We start from the raw sequence: 22633 nt of genomic DNA, 5'->3' as shown, positions 1-22633 counted from the left end.
GAGACCTTGAGATGAGATATGATATTGAGGAAGCATCCAAACTAGGAAATGTGGTAGTAATGGGTGACTTCAACTACCCGGACATAGACTGGCTGCATATGTGTTCCAGTCATGACAAAGAAGCAAAGTTTCTAGATATTCTAAATGACTATTCCCTAGACCAGTTGGTCATGGAACCGACCAGAGGGACGGCAACCCTGGACTTAATCCTCAGTGGGGACCGGGACCTGGTGCGAGATGTAAGTGTTGTTGAACCGATTGGGAGCAGTGACCACAGTGCTATTAAATTAAACATACATGTAAATGGCCAATTGCCAAGAAAATCCAACACAGTCACATTTGACTTCAAAAGAGGAAACTTCACAAAAATGAGGGGATTGGTAAAAAGAAAGCTGAAAAACAAAGTCCAGAGGGTCACATCACTCGAAAATGCTTGGAAGTTCTTTAAAAACACTATATTAGAAGCTCAACTGGAGTGCATACCGCAGATCAGAAAAGGTACCGCCAGGGCCAAGAAGATGCCAGCATGGTTAACGAGCAAAGTCAAGGACGCTCTTAGAGGCAAAAAGTCTTCCTTCAGAAAATGGAAGTCTTGTCCGAATGAAGAAAATAAAAAAGAACACAAACTCTGGCAAAAGAAATGCAAGAAGACAATAAGGGATGCTAAACAAGAATTTGAGGAGCACATTGCTAAGAACATAAAAACCAACAACAAAAAATTCTATAAATACATTCAAAGCAGGAGACCATCTAGGGAGGCGATTGGACCCTTGGATGATAAGGGAGTCAAAGGTGTACTAAAGAACGATAAGGAGGTTGCAGAGAAGCTAAATGAATTCTTTGCATCTGTCTTCACAGTGGAAGATATAGGGCAGATCCCTGAACCTGAACTAACATTTGCAGGAAGGGATTCTGAGGATCTGAGACAAATAGTGGTAACGAGAGAGGAAGTTCTAAGCTTAATGGACAATATAAAAACTGACAAATCACCGGGCCCGGATGGCATCCACCCGAGAGTTCTCAAAGAACTCAAATGTGAAATTGCTGATCTGCTAACTAAAATATGTAACTTGTCCCTCGGGTCCTCCTCCGTGCCTGAGGACTGGAAAGTGGCAAATGTGATGCCAATCTTCAAAAAGGGATCCAGAGGGGATCCCGGAAATTACAGGCCAGTTAGCTTAACTTCTGTCCCTGGAAAACTGGTAGAAAGTATTATTAAAGCTAGATTAACTAAGCACATAGAAGAACAAGCCTTGCTGAAGCAGAGCCAGCATGGCTTCTGCAAGGGAAAGTCCTGTCTCAGTAACCTTTTAGAATTCTTTGAGAGTGTCAACAAGCATATAGATAGAGGTGATCCAGTGGACATAGTGTACTTAGACTTTCAAAAAGCGTTTGACAAGGTACCTCACCAAAGACTTCTGAGGAAGCTTAGCAGTCATGGAATAAGACGAGAGGTCCTCTTGTGGATAAGGAATTGGTTAAGAAGCAGAAAGCTGAGAGTAGGAATAAACGGACAGTTCTCCCAATGGAGGGCTGTAGAAAGTGGAGTCCCTCAAGGATCGGTATTGGGACCTGTACTTTTCAACTTGTTCATTAATGACCTAGAATTAGGAGTGAGCAGTGAAGTGGCCAAGTTTGCTGACGACACTAAATTGTTCAGGGTTGTTAAAACAAAAAGGGATTGTGAAGAGCTCCAAAAAGATCTCTCCAAACTGAGTGAATGGGCGGAAAAATGGCAAATGCAATTCAATATAAACAAGTGTAAAATTATGCATATTGGAGCAAAAAATCTGAATTTCACATATACGCTCATGGGGTCTGAACTGGCGGTGACCGACCAGGAGAGAGACCTCGGGGTTGTAGTGGACAGCACGATGAAAATGTCGACCCAGTGTGCGGCAGCTGTGAAAAAGGCAAATTCCATGCTAGCGATAATTAGGAAAGGTATTGAAAATAAAACAGCCGATATCATAATGCCATTGTATAAATCTATGGTGCGGCCGCATTTGGAATACTGTGTACAGTTCTGGTCGCCTCATCTCAAAAAGGATATTATAGAGTTGGAAAAGGTTCAGAAGAGGGCAACCAGAATGATCAAGGGGATGGAGCGACTCCCTTACGAGGAAAGGTTGCAGCATTTGGGGCTTTTTAGTTTAGAGAAAAGGCGGGTCAGAGGAGACATGATAGAAGTGTATAAAATTATGCATGGCATTGAGAAAGTGGATAGAGAAAAGTTCTTCTCCCTCTCTCATAATACTAGAACTCGTGGACATTCAAAGAAGCTGAATGTTGGAAGATTCAGGACAGACAAAAGGAAGTACTTCTTTACTCAGCGCATAGTTAAACTATGGAATTTGCTCCCACAAGACACAGTAATGGCCACCAGCTTGGATGGCTTTAAAAGAAGATTAGACAAATTCATGGAGGACAGGGCTATCAATGGCTACTAGCCGTGATGGCTGTGCTCTGCCACCCTAGTCAGAGGCAGCATGCTTCTGAAAACCAGTTGCCGGAAGCCTCAGGAGGGGAGAGTGTTCTTGCACTCGGGTCCTGCTTGCGGGCTTCCCCCAGGCACCTGGTTGGCCACTGTGAGAACAGGATGCTGGACTAGATGGGCCACTGGCCTGATCCAGCAGGCTCTTCTTATGTTCTTATGTTCTTATTCCTGGGTTGAATGTATAAAACCTCCTGGAGTTACAGGCAAAAGCTTAGAGATAGATGGAATACGCTAAGTTTCAGAAACAATGGGCTTCCCACGGGCAGGGTGTGGTATCCTATCCCCCCCCTTCCAGCTCCTATTTTTGTTCCTTTATCCGCCTTGCACTCATTGCTATTAACAAAAATAAATACAGTATACAAAGTGTGTGCAACTTTGTTCTGAGATCAGAATCTGAAATTTCCTAATACTCTTCCATGCACAGCTGCAACTTGAATGCAATCATGTGTAATGAAGGCAGAAAACAAGCAGGATCATTGCTAGCAGAAGTTAGTAGCAACAATTTAGAAACCTATTTTGGGATTAATTGGCAATAAATTATGAAATTAATTCCTCTTTAAAAAAAACCATACAATGGTTTAGGGTTGGAAGTTTGAGATTCTCTGTTAAATATAAGCCTTGGCAGGATTTTGGACAACATTTTTGAAGCAGTGGAATAACCAATAAGATTCAGAAAGGGCTTAGATTTTTTATAAGAACTGAGCATCCAAAAGCTCCTGTTTTATGATCAAGCTTCTCAAAGATATACCCAGGCCTTGGTCTTTATATAAGGGATTTATTTTTTTATTAACTTTGACTCACTTGTCAAAATATATTTTCTGCTGGTCTGAACTCCATTGGTGTTTATACAAAAATGTTCAGCCATTATTAACAGAATTGTATGCACAAGTAAGACATTAAATGAACTGACGGAATAGCCAACAGTTATTATGCTACCATCATATGTAACTACTCTTGATATTCCCAAAGTTATATCTTACTTCTCCAGTTATTGCTGGGTGGATCTGAAATGACCATCTTTTGTGAAACCAAGCCAACCTCAGTCACACAGTCTTGAGGAATGCTTACTTCTAACGTTAAATGCCTTAAAACAAATCATTTGGCCCCTTGTGACACTTCATAGTGAAACCCTTTTGTATCTCGATGCTTTAGAAAATATTAAACTGATCCATAATCTGGACATAGCTAGGCCGGAATGGCAGGAGCAAGCCCCAAATGGTGATAGGATGAAATGGAAATGGACTGCAAGTTGATTCTGACTTATGGTGACCCTATGAATAGGGTTTTCATGGTAAGCGGTATTCAGAGGGGGTTTACCATTGCCTTCCTCTGAGGCTGAGAGGCAGTGATTGGCCCAAGGTCACCCAGTGAGCTTCATGGCTGTGTGGGGATTCGAACCCTGGTCTCCCAGGTTGTAGTCCAACACTCTAACCACTATGCAACACTGGCTGTCTTCAGATAAGATAGGATATCCAAAATACTATATTATTATCATAATAAGGTCAAAATCAGAGTACGTCCAGTGAGAGCCATGGTATCTAATGAGAGGCCATCTTCACTGACACAAGCTGAAGGGAGTTGCAGGTGAAATTGGCATGGTCATGGATAGAGCATAAGAAAAGATCCATCAGATCAGACCAAATGTCCAGTAAATTCAGAATTCTATTTCCTGTTGGAAGTGGGGCAAGAGCAATTCCTCTTTGGGTTCTTTTGTTTGTATTCCAGAAGAAAGATGGAGTTAGGGTCCTCCAGCTGGCTAGGCTTGCCTACCTTTACCTGTGCTTTTCTCTGCCTAACTTCCCTCTGTTGTAAACTGATATGTTCAGGGAAGCTGACCTGTCCCTCCTTCCTTTGTCTTCTTCTTCGACTGTCCAAGGAGAGAGGAGAGAGGAGACATCTCTGTCTTTGTCTCTCTCGTGAACCATGAGGGCAATAGCCAAGTCCAGGCATTGCGCCTCCAACTTAGTTAGCTAGAACTAGGCATGCTTTTCCTATCTATTATGTATTTCTATATAAAGTAGCTTTTTCTTATTTTTCTTATTTTCTTATTCTTAAGTCTTAAGTCTCAGTGATTTAAAATGCAGGGTAAAAACCTGCTTCTTAGGTAAATATACATACTGGCACACACGCAGCTCAGACCGCTGAATTACTTTGCATATCCATAACATTTCCAACAGTGACCAGTCAGAAGCAGCTGGGAAGTTTCTGCTTAGACCTGGCCAAGAACACAACAGCCCTTCCCTGTTGCTTATCCCTAGAATCTGGTATACAGAAGTACATAACTGAAGATGGAAGCTATCATGGCTAATAGAAAGAAAGGGCTCAGAAACTTCCTTTTCATGCAGTGCGTCACCTCCACAACCAAAAAGAAAGATCTCTAGCACCCTACCCCACCCTATACATTGGTATAAGGTCCAAGTATACGTGAAAACAAATCAGGCATGGAGAACGTTTGGCCTTCTAGATGTTGCTGAACTGCAACTCCCACTAGCTGCAGCAAACATGGCCAATGGCCAGGGATAATCAGAATTGTATTTCAGCAATATCTGGAGGGAGAAAAGTTCCCCACACCTGATTTAGATAAATACCAATGGAAGAATTAAACCATCACAGTTTGTGATAAAGTAGGCATAAACTAGGTGAGTAGATAGGAGGAGAGGAAAGATATAAGAAATGTGTCTGACCCTCTCCACACACACAAAGAGACACATAATTGGAGCCACAGGGCATATGTGGGGGGCTGTGTACACAGCCCTAGAAAAAACCCTGTTCCATTTGTTGTAGAAAATACTTGTGTAATGTATTTCTTGTCTCAATGTAGATGACAAGAGAAAGCACTTTTACAGCAGTGGTGGGAAACCTGTGACCCTCCAGATGTTGCTGGACTACAGTTCTCTGACCATTAGCTATGCTCTCTGAGGCTGATGGGAGTTGAAGTCCAACATCTGGAGGGCCACAAGATTCCCCTGCTGTGTTTTAGAGCAATGCCTGAAGTATGTGCCTCCTCCTTCCACCTCTTCCTCTCGGGAATGATAAATTGTTACTAATGTGAAAAAGGATTGGCTGAGATTCTACACGGGCTACAGTTCCCTCTCTGTTTCTTGTACTTCATATGATTCCCATGGTCTACAAGCAAAGCAATATTATTTTTCAGTTTAAAAACTCTTGGATACTTCTCTCCCGATCTTATTGCCTTGAATATAGCTCATGACTAAACATATAATCAATGCTTGCTCATGTAAGGAGGCTGTATATTTGAAACTAAGTTGAGTTTATAGTTGGAATTCATTGCTTGAGAATGCATGGTGACTTTGGCAATCCCTTTCTAAAGATTGTGCCATGCATTTATTTTCTCATTAGCATCTATTTTCCATTGTATATTTTCAACAAAGACAACCTTGGAGGGGGGGAGTGCATTTCTTCCTGACAGGAAGAGCTTGTGATGCTGTTTCAAAGGTGCATGCATGATCGAGCAACAGTATATCACAAGGGCTGAAGCAGCGACAGAACTAATTTTCCATAGGTCATAGGAAGAGAAAGGAAAATCTATTTTGTAGGCTTTTGCATGCTACATTTGTGTGATCATGTACAGTGTGACAAATTTTCTCCAAACCCAAACCAGTTGTATATCAACCCTCAATGAGCTTTCTCCAAGCAAAGCAGAAACGCACTTTTATAGAATCATAAAATAGTACAGTTGGAAGGGGTAACCCCCAGCTCAATGCAGGATTCCAAGTTAAAGCACACCTGAAAGATGGCTGCCTAGCTGCCTCTTGAATGCCTCCAGTGTTGGAGATGAAAAAGCAAGGAAATATAAACCCAACCTACAAAAATAGATAGCAATACAAAATTATACAGGAGAGAAGCCCTACAGTAGGGCCCCGCTTATATGGCAGGTTCCATTCTGGACCCCCGCCGTAAAGCGGAAAACGCCGTAAAGCGGAACCCTTTTGACTTCAATGGGCCACGTCACGCGAAAACGCTGCAAAACGGCGCAAAACGTCGCAAAAGGGGGAAAAAACCCTTTAAAATGGAAAACGAAAGCCGCCGTATCAGCGGAACGCCTTAAAGCGGAACGCTGTAAAGCAGGGCCCTACTGTATTATTATTGGAACTTGTTGCTTCTATGTTATTGTTAGTTTTTATTGTTAGTCTCTTAATGTTTTGATGTTTACATGTTCTGCTTTGCACGTCGCTTAGAGTGGCTGACAATTCAGCCAGATAAGCGACTAATAAGTCGAATAAATAAAAATAAATAAATGTCCGGGTATAAAAAATATTGATACCAAAGTTAATAAAATAAATAAAAATGTTCAACTTTAATCTCAAGCAATTTATGTGTGTGTGTGACAGGGAAAATAGCGATAAATAAAATCAAATGCCTAAAAACTCAATGTTATTGTCATGTATATGGAATATATCATAATGTCAACTAATGTAGCCAACAATGTTGTGACAAACCAAATGTAACAAACAAATACTTAGATACTGGACCAAATGTGTTTCCACCCTGAAGGGATCTTCTTCAGTGGTCAATATACATACAATATATGATTCGATTTTGTCACTACATGCACAATTTGCTGTTGTAACAAAGCATAATATAATGACCTATAGAGAGAAAAAGATAACGAATAAATCAATAAGTCCACCAGAACTGGAGGAAAAATTTTAATCTGTTTTAAACTTGTTTTTATACCACTCACCTATCTACCCTTGGGAATAAATTTATATCATTTGATGGATCTGGATTTATCATGTGGTTTGCCCAATCTGAAAAATAGATATTAGCTAGTTGAAAATTGTCCAAATTTTATGTGAGGTGATACCTCCAAGTGGGCACTCACCATTCCTCCTCGCAGGGCCTTTTCCAAATAGTGATTCATTACAAAGGCCAAGAAAAAAAAATACCCCATGTCAATATGTTCTTAGATATCAAGTCTGGGGGGGAAATGTAACTATTATCAAGAAAAGGGTTCTTGTTTTAATATATAACACAACCGTTTTATTATAGTTGCTTCCTCCCTGCTAAAACAAGACCAGCACAGCACATGTCTTGTTTCTGTTATTTGGGCTGATTGCAGGTGTTGCCACCACTCACCATATGCTCAGAGACACATGTTACCAATTCTTCCAAGCTACATTGGAAGTGGATTGGACTGTGAAAGACCAGCCCAAATTGTGTTTGCATTTTTACAGATTTGTAGGGCAGTCTAATATCTCAGAGAGGAGGTCAGGTCTCCTGCTCCCTGGTGTATTCACTATAGCTGCCCAATTTCCCTGCTTTTTTAAGTTTGATAGAAATATCTGTTGGGTATAGGTACGTTCTTAAACCACAAGGTTTTTTGCGTATTAGTGAATTCCTCTGCTTTTTAATCTGGGAGGTAAGAAATGGGATCCTGTACAAGTTTCCTGAGAATGGATTGATCATTTGCATGCTTATTGAGTTCAGTGGGATTTACTCCCCTACAATCATGTTTAGGATAGGTGAAACTGACCGCAGGGGACGGGGAACGGAGAACAGGAATGGGAGCAGGCAGGAGGGGGTGGGAGGAGGAGGGCAGGTTTGATCATTTGCATGTTTATTGAGTTCAGTGGGATTTACTCCCATGCAATCATGTTTAGGATAGGTAAAACTGACCATGGGGGGGAGGAGGGATGGAGGGCTGGCGTGGACAGGGGAGGAGGAAGAAGGAAGAGGGAAGGGGAGGAAGAAGGGAGGAGGAAGGGAGAGGAGAGGGGAAGGAGGGGAAAGGCAGGTCTCCCTGGGTGTAAGACAGGGGGAGTAGATATGCCCTGTGTGAATAATATTGAGTGAATCTGCCTGTTCCCAATTCTTGCAGAGGCCTACTGGAATAATTGGCTCAGGTAGGTTTTGTTGGTGGGCTCTTGTTGGGTCCATATCAAGTGTTTAGAAGAAGTCTTAGTAAGGATGGACATTGGTGATGCCACCCCAATTTCAGGGATCACTGGTAGAGGGAAGTATTGCCATGGGGGGTGAATTACCATAGAAAATGAGGACAAGGCTATCTATACCTTGTTCATCCCTGCCACTCCTCTCATGGATGGGTTCCTCATTGCACATCTGCTGTGCCCGCTGGCCTGTGTGTGTTGTTGTTTAACGCAAGATGGGTACATAATAAGACCATACTCATCCATGATTTGATCGTGGATGAAGGTGCCAATTTATTGTGCATTACCAAGACCTGGGTGGGTGAGCTGGGAGAAGTTGGTCTGACTCAGCTTTGCCTACCTGGATACTTGATCTGGCCCAGCTTTGCCCACCTGGATACTTGGTGCAACACCAGCACAGGCTGCAGGGAAAGATGGGAGGAGTTGCTGTGGTCTACAGAACTTCCATCTCTGTCACCAGGAAACCACTCTGTCTTGGAGCTGGCTATGAGGGCCTGCACCTGGTGTCAGGCCGAGGAGACAGTAAACTAGGGTTGCTGCTGATGTACCACCCACCCTGCTGTCCAACAGCTTCCCTGACTGAGCTGGTGGAGGCCATCTCTGCTGGGGTATTGGAGAAGCCCAGAACGATAGCCCTGGGTGATTTCAATGTCCATGCTGAGGCTTGGGACCGAATGTTCCAGCTTGGGACTTCATGGCCTCCATGACAACCATGGGGTTGTCTCAAGTTGTCACCGGCCCGATGCATAGGGCAGGGCACACCCTTGACTTGGTTTTTGTTTCAAATGGAGGAAGGGGTGGTCAGGAGATAAGGGTGTGTGGATGTCACCCCATTGTCATGGTCAGACCACTTCCTGGTGAAGTTTAGACTTGTAGTTCTGACCCTTCCTGCACGGGTGGTGGACAGATTAAGATGGTCTTCCCCTGGAGACTAATGAAATCCACTGGATTCCTGAATGCCGTGAGGAAGTTCCCAGTAGATAGAGCAGATGACCCTGTTGAAGCCCTTGTCATGCTGTGGAACAGCGAGGCGCATTGGGCTCTTGACACGATTGCCCCCAAGTACCCTCTTCAGCATTGGGGAGCCTGGTTTGCACATTGGTACACCAGTGAGATAAGGGCAATGAAACAGGCTGGACGACAGCTAGAGCGCAAGTGTTGAAAGATGTGCTATGAGGCTGATTGGGCACGAGTAAAACATCATAAGCATGCCTACTGTGTGGCAATGAGGGCGGCGAAGAAGATCCACTTCTCTGCCTCCACTGCATCCTCAAGTAGCCGTCCAGCAGAGCGTTTCCATATATTCAGATGTCGACATCAACTCCATGATATGGAGTCTTAGACCCTTCTGAAGCCCACTGTGAATTGTTTGCAAGGCACTTTGAGGGTAAAGTTGCTCACTTCCGTAGAAGTCTTGATGCCCCATCCACATCTACTATAGTCCCCAATGAGGTGTCCAGTGCAACATCTGCTGCAACTTCTTGGGAACGGTTTCAGTTGATGCGGCCTGATGATGTACACAAGGTGCTTACGATGATGTGGCCTGCAACATGTCCTCTCGACCCTTGCCCTGAATCAGCCTTGGTCGACCTGATGGATGACCTTTATCGGGAGGAGGATGCAGAGAGTGCGACCCTCTTACTTGATCTCTCAGCGGCTTTTGATACCATTGACCATTGTATCCTTCTGGGTCAACTTGGTGAGATGGGTATTGGAGGCACTGCTTTAGAGTGATTCCGATCCTATCTCCAGGGTTATTTTCAGAAAAAAGCATTGGGTGATTGTCTTTCAGCCCCCTGGCAGTTGTGCTGTGGGGTGCCCCAGGGTACCATCCTGTCCCCCATGCTGTTTAACATCTATATGAAGCCCTTGGGAGTGGTCATCAGGAGATTTGTGGTGAGGTGTCAGCAGTACACTGATGATACCCAGCTCTATTTCTCTGTAACATCTGAATTGGGAGAGGCCATGCAAGCCCTAGAACGCTGCCTGGACTCGGTGTTGGGCTGGATGAGGGCCAATAAACTGAGTCGGAATCCTAGCAAGATGGAGGTGCTGTGGGTTGGTGATTCCCGAGTTCAGATAATTAGTCAGTGGCCTCCTTTGAATGGGGTTGCACTCCCTCTGAAAGAGCAGGTCCATAGCTTGAAGGTGCTCCTGGATCCATCTTTGTCACTAGAGGCCCAGGTGACCTCCGTGGCTAGAAATGCAGCTAGTACCAGCTTCAGTTGGTAAGACAGCTGCGGCCGTTTCTGGACCGGGATAGCCTGACCATTGTTGTCCACACACTGGTAATCTCCAGGCTTGATTACTGTAATGCACTGTATGTGGGGCTGCCTTTGAGGTTTGTCGGAAGCTGCATCTGGTGCAACATGTGGTAGCGAGACTGCTCACTGGGGCAGCCAACATGTCACCACACTGCTGAAAGAATTGCACTGGCTGCCCATTTGCCACCGGGCTAAGTTCAAGGTTCTAGTTTTTGTATACAAAGCCCTATACCGCTTGGGACCAGGATACCTGAAAGACCGTCTTATCCCTTAGATACCCAGTCGATCACTGAGCTCTGCAGGTGAGGGCCTCCTGCAGATATCTTATCAGGAGGTCCGTTCTGCACAACATAAGAAACGGACCTTTAGTGTGGCGGCACCTAGCCTGTGGAACTCCCTACCCTTAAATATTAGACAGGCATCATCTCTGTTATCTTTTTGGCACCTATAGAAGACCTTCCTCTTTCAACAAGCCTTTTAAGTTGAGACCTTATCCCAGTCTGCATCTGTGTTGGAATTGCTTTTTAATATGTTTTAAAACCCTTTTTAAAAAAACAATACATTTTTAACCTTTTTTTAACGATGTCTTCAAAGTTTTTTAAAAACATGTTTTTAAAGTTGTTTTGTTTTAATGTATTTTAAAGTCTGTTTTTATGATGTTTTAAAGTGTTTTTAATGCTTTTGTTTGTCACCCTGGGCTCCTGCTGGAAGGAAGGGCGGGATATAAATAAGATAATAAATAAATAAATAAGGGGGTGTGCAGACATGCATGCACATGCAAAAATGCATCATATTAGGGAGTATGACTTGCAAAAATGAGTATATTGGGCAATAGTATACACAATGTGTATATGAGGAAAAATGCACACTAAAATGTTCATGAATTTTTGTGAGGACTTTAAAAAAACTCACAAACTGATTCAGGAATATGATGAAGTGAAACACAGTAATGAGAAAATGAAAAAATGGAAATTGGCAGATTCGTCTATCCCCCAAGTCTGAAATCCATTTTTAAAAGTAAAGTTTTTCTTGTAATGGTTTTGCAACAATCCCTAAGCTTGATGATTAACGGTGAAACCATATTTTCAGCATTTGATCATTATATGTATGGAGCAGCTATATATTTGTCCTGGTAAAGACCCTGGCTACAATCCAACACAGTTAGGCACACTTAAGCAATTAAAATCAGTAGGCTTAAGTGTGCTGGTGTTGGACAGGAGCCACAGAGTACTCTGCCAAAGGTCTGGTAACTTCAGATGTTATTTTTGCCCATTATCTTTACTTGTAAGAGTAGTCTACTCTTGCCAGCAATGTAACGTGAGAGGCAAGCACTGATGCATAATGTCATGGCAACATCTGTGGTCACTGAAACGCGAAACTGTAGTTTTCAGATGGGTCCCCTGACTCATATATTGTATTGAACAATGAAAATGCTATGCTTAAAGAGGTTTCCCAGAAGCATCTGGCTGGTTGCCGTTGGAATCAGGAGGTTGGGCCTTTGAGCCAATCCAGTAAAATTTTTCTTACTTCCTATAGAAAAAAGGGGGAGACGAGCCAACAACTGCGGCAGTACCACACATAAAAAAAGATGTGGAAGAGGTCCAATCGTGCAGTAGTAGACAGAGCATTTGCTTGGTAGTCTCAAGCTTTACCTCCAAGTAAAAGGCACGTAGGTAACAAGTGATTTGAAAGACCCTGGAGGATTGCTGCCAGTGACAGGAGACCATGCTAGGCTAGACAGATCAAGAGCAGCTCAAGATAAAGCATTTGTGGCTACAATATTAATTGACCAAGACATTGAGAAAGCCCTGTACTTTCTCACTCTTCATCAGGGGTACAGTTAGCAACAGGCAGCTGTTTTACCATTTATTAAGCTAACCCAGAATTGTCTGCTCTGGCTGGCAGTATCTGTCTGGGGGCTTGAGCAGAGTGAGGTCTTTCATATCACTTCCTGCCTCATGCTTTTAACTAGAGATGCTAGACACTGCACCTGAGACTGCCTGCGTGGAAAGCATATGCTGTACAACAGAGCTACGTTCCCTCCCAGGAAGTGGCTTCTATGGTTAGACTCTTACGGACTACTATCTGTCTTGTCAGTGATCAATAATCACTAATTAAAACCACAGAAGCATCTCCTTTTGTATACCCCAAACTGCACCATTATCCTTCACAAAACTTACCAAATGGTGGTTCATCAATACAAATTATCCCAAAGCAATTAACATAAACTACAGCCACCATATAAATGTATTGTCTTTCTGCAGACCCAATGCATCTGGTGAGTATATGTGAATCCCTTTTCTGCTTCAACCATTGGTAATTTTATATCAGAGTTGTGTTGCTTTCTTATCACAACCATAAACTACAACAGTGGTGGACTTATACCAGTTCAGTTAACTGCTTCTTTTCACATTCAACAAAGATGTCGCACCCTTCAATAAATACTAATGCAGCACTAAAAACAAGACAATAGCTAATGGTACATGATGCGAAACAAAGACTTCCACCGTTCTTCATACATGCTGGTGTAGGCACTTTTTATTTGTATAGAAACAATGTATACTATGAAAGAGCCCATAGACAGCATCCCACAGATCATAAAATTGGGCTCAAAGTAAATTTGTATTGGAAGAGCCACAATTTAGGTTTTGTTTTCACAGATAATTGTAGAATGAATATACTTCTGTACAGTTAGTTCATTTTTATTATTAATGTCTGATGCCATTTCTACAGTCTTAATCCCCTTCAAGCACCTTCTGCTTAGTGAAAGGAAATGAATCATTCTGTATTTGCCTGGTCAGGTTCCCAACATAATTAAATAACTTCATTCACGAATTCCTGCCTGAGTTATGCATGCTTTCAGACTTTGACATGTATTTTATACATGCCTTGGAAGCAGCCTACATTTTATTCATTTCCAACCTCAACTTGATTTAGTAACCTAGTTTAATAGACATTTCATTTTAAGGGGGGGGGGAATACTGTTGCAATATAAACTCTCTCTCTCTCTCTCTCTCCCTGCCTTTTATTCTGCTAAAATATCATGTTTCTTATGACAAAGAGCTGATCACAATAGATTGGCTGAACGGAACAGTTGTTTTTGAAGAACAGATTGACTTTGTCAGAGCTTTATATGAGTTTTATAGTACAGCTGCACCTCCAGCACTAGCAACCTCATTTCTATTCATTATGCCCACCACAAAAGGCAGCAATGCTACTTGGAAATTGGGGTTAATGGAACTCAAGGAATTTGATGAGATTTATGGTTCTATCCAATAACCTCTAAAGAGTGTATGGATCCAAATGCGGCATGTGTCGTAAGGCCAAACATTCATTTAAATATATATATCAATGTGTGGGGCTAAGCAATTAAAAAACCAAGTGGCTCAGCCCAGAGATCTTTATGCACAGGAACAAAATACTGCTTTCATGCTACTTCACATAAATATCCACTAAGTACTGTCAGCTCTTGCACAACTATTGTAAGGGAAGGGACAAGAGAGTACCTAAGATTGGTTTAGGTACTGTGACTGGCACCATCAGTCCACATCAGCTGCTGGAGAAACATAACACTGCAGAAACACTGCCTTAAACCAGGTTAGATTACTGTTCATTTAGCCTAGTATTGTCAGGTTTGACTAGAAGACACTCTTTCTAGGGTGAGGCGGGGTCCAGGGAGAGCTCTTTCCCATCACCAGCTGGGATTGACCTGGGACCTTCTGCATGCAAAGTATGTGCTCTGTCGCTGAGCTAACCCCATCCCCAAGGAGCATAGCACACACCTGGAAGACTGTGCAAAAAGTGATCCACAAAGAGAAGCTAGATCTGGGTTCATGGTTCAATAAACCACAACCACATGAAGTATGTCAGTTGTGCAAATATCCACATTTGCATGTGGCATACCAGGCTCTCTGCAGTTTCATGGCAAACAATACAACTCTTTGCACTTGTAATTTGCTGATTCCCAAACTGTGGCCATTATGGCAAACCTGTAAAGTATCTTATCACAATCACTTGAATTCACTCGCCCAACCACCCCTTCCCCAGGAGGAAACCTCCACAATGGCAGCCATAGCTCCATTTATATTCTTGCCAAGTCCCACCCACATTTTGTTATAACCTCACTGCATCATGCCATATGGTTGGGACTGCCACAGTTAAAATCAAAGTGCAGCATATAGGAACCTGGGTAGCAGAAGCTACCTCTGACTAGTGCAGATGGGGGGGAAATCAGTTCAGTTCATGTTGAAAGAGGAACCTTCCAAATTCAGACTTCCAGAAACAATATGCGAATCAAAGCACATCCATCTTTCAAAAATCCTCACATCTCCAAATTTTGCAATGCAGTTTTCCAACCAAGCAACATGTACACAAATTCATATATTAGGGTATTATGTGCATAAAACTGCATATATTGATTAAAATAACACATAAAAATGTACTATATTGGAGGAAATTGCAACATGTGTATATTGGACAAAATTCCATACAAATATGTGTATAAGGAGAAATTTACACTAAAATGCTGATGAATTTTCATAAGGACATTAAAAGCAACACACAAACCAATATGGAAATGTGAAGAACTGGAAACTGGAAAATGAAAAGCTAAAAGAAAATGAAATTGACAGATTCACCCAACAATTAGACTAGGCAGTCTAACTGTTCCTACCGCCAGCTAAAACACATAAGGGGTAGCATACATGTTTGAGGATTGCCAGGCTGTATAGTGAATAGCAGACATTCAGAATATTATACCTGAATATTTTTCTCCACCTAAGCATACACTAAATAGATTTTTGTAAGAACATAAGAACCACTTGCTGGATCAGACCAAAACCCCTCTAGTCCAGCATCCTGTTCTCACAGTGGCCAACCACATGCCTGTTGGAAGCCTGTAAGAAGAACACTCTCCCCTCCTGTGGTTTCCAGCAACTGGTATTCAGAAGCATATTGTCTTTGACAGTGGAGGTGGCAGATAGCCACTGTGGCTAGTAGCCATTGATAGTCTTACCCTCCATGAATTTGTCTAATCCTCTTTTAAAGCCATCCAAGTTGCTGACCATCACAGCTTCCTGGGGAAGCAATTTCCATAATTTAACTATAAGCTGTGTGAAGAAATACTTTCTTTTGTCTTTCCTAAATCTTCCAACATTCAGCTTCATTGAATGTCCAGGAGCTCTAGGGTTTGAGGTAGAAACTTTTCTCTATCCACTTTCTCAATGCCATGCATAATTTTATACACTTTTATACACTTCTGTCATGTCACCTCTTCCTTGCTGTTTCTCTAAACTAAAAACCCCCAAATGCTGCAACCTTTCCTCATAGATTTATAGATTCTTCATAGAATCTATAATTATAAATAATTTTGCATCTATAATTATTAATAATAGTGCATGGAGGATGTTCAAAACACTTTATATACCTCAAATAAGTAATCCTTACAACAGTCTCTAAGGTAGATCAATATTATTATCCTCATCTTATTGGACAGGCGCCATCTCTGTTATCTTTTTTGTGCCTATTGAAGACCTTCATTTTTCAACAAGCTTTTTTAAGTAAAGACCTTACCCCAGCCTGCATCTGGGCTGGAATTGCTTTTTAAGATGTTTTAATGCGTTTTTAAAGGTGTTTTGTTTTAATATGTTTTAAAGTCTTTTGTTTTTAAGATGTTTTAAAGTGTTTTTAGTGGTTTTGTTTGCTGCCCTGGGTGCCTTCTGGGAAGAAGGGTGGGATATACATTTAATAAATAAAAAAAATAACAGATTGCTGGTGTGGTGGGATATAAGGCTGAAAGAAAATGGCTTGACTAAGGCACCTGGTAAGAAGCAATATTTGAATGAGGAACTTCCTACTTCACATTCTTAGCCCCTACACAGCCCCACCTCACTCATCCCAGGGGGGTGGAGGCGTTCCCCCCAGCACAGAATTATCACCTCCTTGCCTATAAATCTAGATATGTGACTACACATCTTTGAGCACGTGGGGAAGGTATGCCATAAGACATAAGAGGAAAACATTGACAGCCTTTCTTGTATGATAAAAGATGAGAGTGCAATATTTCAGATCTTATTTAAGATTTTAATATATGAAATGTAATAGCATCAGGACAAAAATATTGAGCTTGCAAGCTCTCCTTGGCAGTGTGTGTATGCGTCCACACGCACACACATATATGCTGGGGATGGGAAAGAATGTGTACAGTATCTAAATGTCACACACTTGAAGTGCACCTTTGTTTGGACAGCTTCTAGCTTTACTCTCCCTTGGCTTCAGCAGCCTTTGAAATTCATAACCTCTTTTACCTTGTGACTGAGCCTCAGAGTGTTCTTTCAACTGTTCATTCCTTTTTTTCACCACTCCAGTTGTTTTAAGTGTCATCTCAGAGAAAGCTTCTTGCCCATGGCAGGGTTTGTTTTTTTCCTTCTGGCAGAAAGGTGTGTATTTCCAACAGATAACTTGTACCTGATAATGGCTGCAATCAGAAATGAGATGTTGCTGAACTAAATGAACATTTTGCCTAATCCCTGATTACCATGATTAAATTCCCGGTATACCTTTGTGATATTTGTTACACTTTGCCTTCAGGGTCATTCACTCACTGTCTCTTTTATACAAGGCATCAAAATAACTAAGCAGCCACAGAGCGAGCAGTTGAGATTCTAAGCTGTAGGGTTTCTGACTTAGGACTGCACTCCTACGTACACTTCCTTGAGAGTAAAATCCATTGAATTCAATGGGATTTATTTGGGTGTGTGAATTTATGTAGGATCAATCTAAGGCTACAATGTTACACCTGCATACTAAAAAAAACCCTCACTGAATTCAATGGGACTCCCTTCTGAGTGAACATGGGCCTTCACTGGGTCTTCTCACAAGCAGGGATGGGAAACTTGGTGCCCTCCAGTTGTTGTTGCATTCCATCTCCCATCAGCCCCAGCCAGCATGGTCAATGGTCAGGAAAGGTGAGAGTTCATAGTCCAGTAACTTCTAGAGGGCCACACATGCTCCACACCTGCTCTAGAAGACTAAAAGGTGGACTCAGCTTTATTTCTGCCTTGGCATGTTGTGTTAGCTGGGCTTCATTCAAACCAGAGTTAATAAATTCAGGATGTAGTGATAGTTGCCAGGTGTGTGTGTGAATGTTTAGGGACACACTTCTTTATCCTGGCCTTTGACATCTGAGATATATGTATTTTAGGACCCACCCTATGTTGTGATTTTAGGTTGTTTTTCATTGTTTTGATTGTTGTATTTTAAAATAGTTGTAACCCGCTCTGGGACCTTTGGGTGAAAGGTGGGTACATCATCATCATCACCATGATCGATTAAAATTATTTGTTTACAGATTTACAGTGCAATCCAACAGTGGTCTACTCAGAAGCAAGCCCTATCAAGTTCAATTGGACCTACTGCCAGATAAGTGAGTACAGGATTGTAGCCTACATTACCAAGTTATGCCAATTCCAATAGCCTGTTCTTCAGTTCTTCACAGCCTTTTATGGAATGAAGGTTTAGGCAGGATATAAAAGCCTATTATCACTGATAAGTGTGTGTCTGCGTCTGTGTCCATGTCCATGTCCCCTCTCTGTGCCTCCAAATAATTTGCTTGTTTTTAGACCTTATGTTTTGTGCCATTTTACTATATCACAGTCAATCTAAAATTTAAACTGAAACCACTGCTGTTAATTTTATTTCCCAAACTTTAGATGTATCATTGCATTTTCCACAGTGTGCCACCTTCTGCTCAAAACATCCATGTGTTTTTACTTGCTCTGTTGTTATTACACAAATCAAAAGAAAAGTGCTACACAAAGGAAATTTGGGATATGAATTGGCAAATTTCCATAGCATATGTCAAGGGCAGTGTGTATAGCATAGGCACCCTTCCTCTTTGTTCAAACAGGAACGGTGTGCAGTTACATGCATGATAGGGAAGAATTTCCCCTGAAGTGGGTTATTAAAGCAAACATTGCTTTATTGCAGACCTGCCTTCATTCTAAAGGCGGTGCTGTTGAGGAAGGACCCTTTTCTATTCTAAACCTTGCCTCACAAAGCAAATGTGGTTTTGAGTAGAATTATGTCAAGTGGGACCTCAATAAAATGTTGCAGTGAGAATTGCTTCTGTTCAGGATTCCAGACACTCCATTCCATTTGCCCTTCCCCGACCCTGCATGCTCAGTCCTCAGTGGGTGTTTTGGGTGGGGTAGACACACTGGTGCCCAGTCCCAGATACATTGAAATCTAGGATTTCTTTGTTGATTTCTATGGGCAGTTCCTTTTTTTTTTTTTTCAATAATTTTTATTCAGATTTTCATAAAACATACAAGACAAAATCATAAAACATTCAAAGACAAAAAACAAAATCAAAAATAGTTAAACAAAAAAAAAAAAAAATAAAAAATAAAAAATAAAGAGTAAAATATTGACTTCCCATTTGTCAAAGATCAAATCAGTTATAAGTCTATAATATATAACAATCCTGTCTCTTAAGTCATATTATAAAATCACTTTCCTCCAGTAGTTATCTTACTTAATCATCAAATCTCATAAACATTACTTTATTCTTTCCACAAAAAGTCAAAGAGAGGTTTCAATTCTTTAAGAAATATATCTATCAATTTTTTTTTCCAGATAAGCATATCGATTAATCCATCTCATTACTAATTATGATAATCTTATTGTCATAACCATAGTCAAAATAAACATTTCAATTAATCCATCACATCAGAATCTGTTAGGTTCAGTAATTTCAGTAGCCATTGTTCTATTATCCCTATTAGTTCCATTTTCCATCTTCCATCTTCAGTAGTCTTGTTAAGTCCAGTAATTTCAGTATCCAATCTTCCATTATCAGTATTCCATAATAATCTTGCTGTCAAAGCCATAGTCATATAGTAAGAGTCTGATGGGAATTACCTCTATCCCAAATATTTTCTTGCCATCCATTCTGAATAGGTTGCTGAAATACTGCTGTAAAATCATATCTCTGTTCTTTTTTTCAAAATACACTGGGTCATCTCTTGAAAGTTTTTCCATTGTCACATGGCTGCAGTTAATTCCATAGATTTTCTCTATATTGGGCTCCATCACATCATTCCAGTCCAGAAGATTATCCATGCCATTGATAACTTTATCTCTAGAATCTTCATTAATTTCTTCAGAGATAACATTGAGTTCCAAACAATAGATTTTATTTCTAAAGTCCATAGACTCCAAATCTTGTTCCTGTTCCACGTTTGTTCCAATCTCCGGGATCTCCTCTCTCACAGGGACCCCTGTTCCAGTCTCCAGGGTCTCCTCTCTCACAGGGACCCCTGTTCCAGTCTCCAGGGTCTCCTCTCTCACAAGGACCCCTATGTCTTTAATCTCCTGTGTCTCCAAACAATAGATTTTGTTTCTAAAGTCCATAGACTCCAAATCTTTTTCCTGTTCCACGTTTGTTCCAATCTCCGGGGTCTCCTCTCTCACAGGGACCCCTTCCAGGGTCACCTCTCTCACAGGGACCCCTATATCTTTAATCTCCTGCTTCATTTTACTCAATTCAATTTTCAGCTCCTTACAACCCTGTCGCAGGTTTTGTTTCGTTATCTCAATCTCATCCATTATTTTCTGAAACATAGTTATTTCCAGCTTCTCAGCCACTTTCTTAATTGCCATTTTAAAAGAAAAATATAGGAAAACCACTTCTTATTTCAGCAACAATTGGGTTAATACTCCAAACTTGGTGACATCACAGTATAAACAGAGCAGACAGCCTTATCTCTCCATGCTTAAGTAAACAAAATGCAGTTCCCAGGATCGAAACAATTAATGGCGGTCGTCAGAAAACAGATTCGTCAAAATAAAATAGACCAAAAAGAGAGTAGTCTTAGACAATATAATATTCTTCAAAATAAAAATCTGGAATAGAAATCCCTCTTCTGTGTATATCTTTAGAATGCAAATCCAGGACAGCTTTTTGCAACAAAAACAGAGATAAGCTATTAATTAGTGAGTAGCAGAGAGAAGTTATGGCTCCCCAGTGAGATGTCAAAAACCGATCAATCTGGCAAATCTCTTTTAAACAGCAACAATTTAAGTCAAGTAAAAGAAAAATATAGAAAGAAGGGTGCTTGCCTGTTAGTGCGTTCTCTCTTAGAAGATAAGATGAACGTTCGCTTTATCAGATAGAGCTTGTTGTTGAAAATCCGTCCCACCTTCGTCGGCTGGACCTCGTCCCATAAATTAATGAGATCTGGTCGTCCCAACAAAAATAGGCTTTGAGGTTAATCTCTTCGTTTCTCCCTACCCGGGAGAAGTTTAATCAGTCAAAAAAAAAAAAAATCTGACTGATATATCTGAATAAGCTTCTTTTGAGGCAGGAGCCCGTCTCAAAAGCAGGCACAGGCTAAGTCACCCTTCCCGGAAGTCCGATTTCTATGGGCAGTTCCATGGGGACATTTAAAAGTAGCCTGTTAGTATGAATCAGGAAATGACCTATCCAGATAATGAGATGGTTGTGGATGTTGTTATGTGCCCCCAAGTCGACTACGACTTATGACAACCCTATGAATCAGCGACCTCCAGGAGCATCTGTTATAAACCACCCTGTTCAGATCTTGTAAGTTCAGGTCTGTGGCTTCCTTTATGGAACCATCTCTTGTTTGGCCTTCCTCTTTTTCTACTCCCTTCTGTTTTTCCCAGAATTATTGTCTTTTCTAGCGAATCCTGTCTTCTCATTATGTGTCCAAAGTATGATAACCTCAATTTCATCATTTTAACTTCTATCTATTTATTTGTTTATTTCTTTTATTACATTTATATACCACCCCATAGCTGAAGCTCTCTGGGTGGTTAACAGCAATTAAAAACATTAAAAACGAATATACAAATTTTAAAAGACAAAAAACAGTTTAAAAACACATGCTAAAATGTGATAGTTCTGGTTTGATTTGTTCTAACACCCAACTATTTGTCTTTTTCACGGTCCATGGTATGTGCAAAGCTCTCCTCCAACACCTCGTTTCAAATGAGTTGATTTTTCTCTTATCTGCTTTTTTTCACTGTCCAACTTTATTCACTATTATTTATTTATTTATTTATTTATTTATTACATTTATCCCGCCTTTCTTTTCATGATAGAAACCCAAGGTGGCTTACATATGGCTCCACGGCAGTCTCCCATCCAGGCACTAACCAGACGTGACCTTACTGAGATTAAGCAGGGTGCTCGCCTCATGTGCCTTCAGACCATAGCCTAACATAGCATAACTTTCACATCCATACATAGAGATCGGGAATACCATGGTCTGGATGATCCTGACTTTAGTATTCAGTAATACATCTTTGCATTTGAGAACCTTTTCTAGTTCTCTCATAGCTGCCCTCCCCAGTCCTAGCCTTCTTCTGATTTCTTGACTATTGTCTCCATTGCCTGTGCCAAGGTATTGAAATCCTTGACAAGTTCAAAGTCCTCATTGTCAACGTTAAAGTTACATAAATCTTCTGTTGTCATTACTTTAGTCTTCTTGATGTTCAGCTGTAGTCCTGCTTTTGTCCTTTCCTCTTTAACTTTCATTAGCATTCATTTTAAATCATTATTAGTTTTTGCTAGTAGTATGATTCGTCTGCATATCTTTAATTATTGATATTTCTCCCTCCAATTTTCACACCTTCATCTTGGTCCAATCCTGCTTTCCGTATGATATGTTCTGCGTATAGATTAAACAAATAGGGTGATAAAATACACCCCTGTCTCACACCCTTTCTGACTGGGAACCAATCAGTTTCTCCATATTCTGTCCCTACAGTAGCCTCTCTTGTCCAGAGTATAGGTTGCACATCAGGACAATCACAGAATCATAGAATAGTAGAGTTGGAAAGGGCCTATAAGGCCATCAAGTCCAACCCCCTGTGCAATGCAGGAATCCAAATCAAAGCATTCCCAACAGATGGCTGTCCATTTGCCTCTTGAATGC

The 22633-nt window shown here is 41.2% G+C and overlaps 1 long non-coding RNA gene across 1 annotated transcript in view; it reads left to right on the top strand.

Annotated features, from left to right (window-relative positions):
• The window catches only part of LOC133382248 (uncharacterized), a 150443-nt gene that overhangs the window by 115247 nt on the left and 12563 nt on the right, over positions 1-22633 (top strand). The window contains exon 5 of the long non-coding RNA XR_009761873.1: positions 18022-18096. This is a non-coding gene — a long non-coding RNA (uncharacterized LOC133382248). The remainder of the gene's footprint in view (positions 1-18021; positions 18097-22633) is intronic.

This window comes from Rhineura floridana, chromosome 3 (genome assembly GCF_030035675.1).
Source record: "Rhineura floridana isolate rRhiFlo1 chromosome 3, rRhiFlo1.hap2, whole genome shotgun sequence".
Lineage (NCBI taxonomy): Eukaryota > Metazoa > Chordata > Lepidosauria > Squamata > Rhineuridae > Rhineura > Rhineura floridana.
The sequence above is the reverse complement of the archived record's forward strand: the minus strand, read 5'-3'. Positions and strand labels throughout refer to the sequence as shown.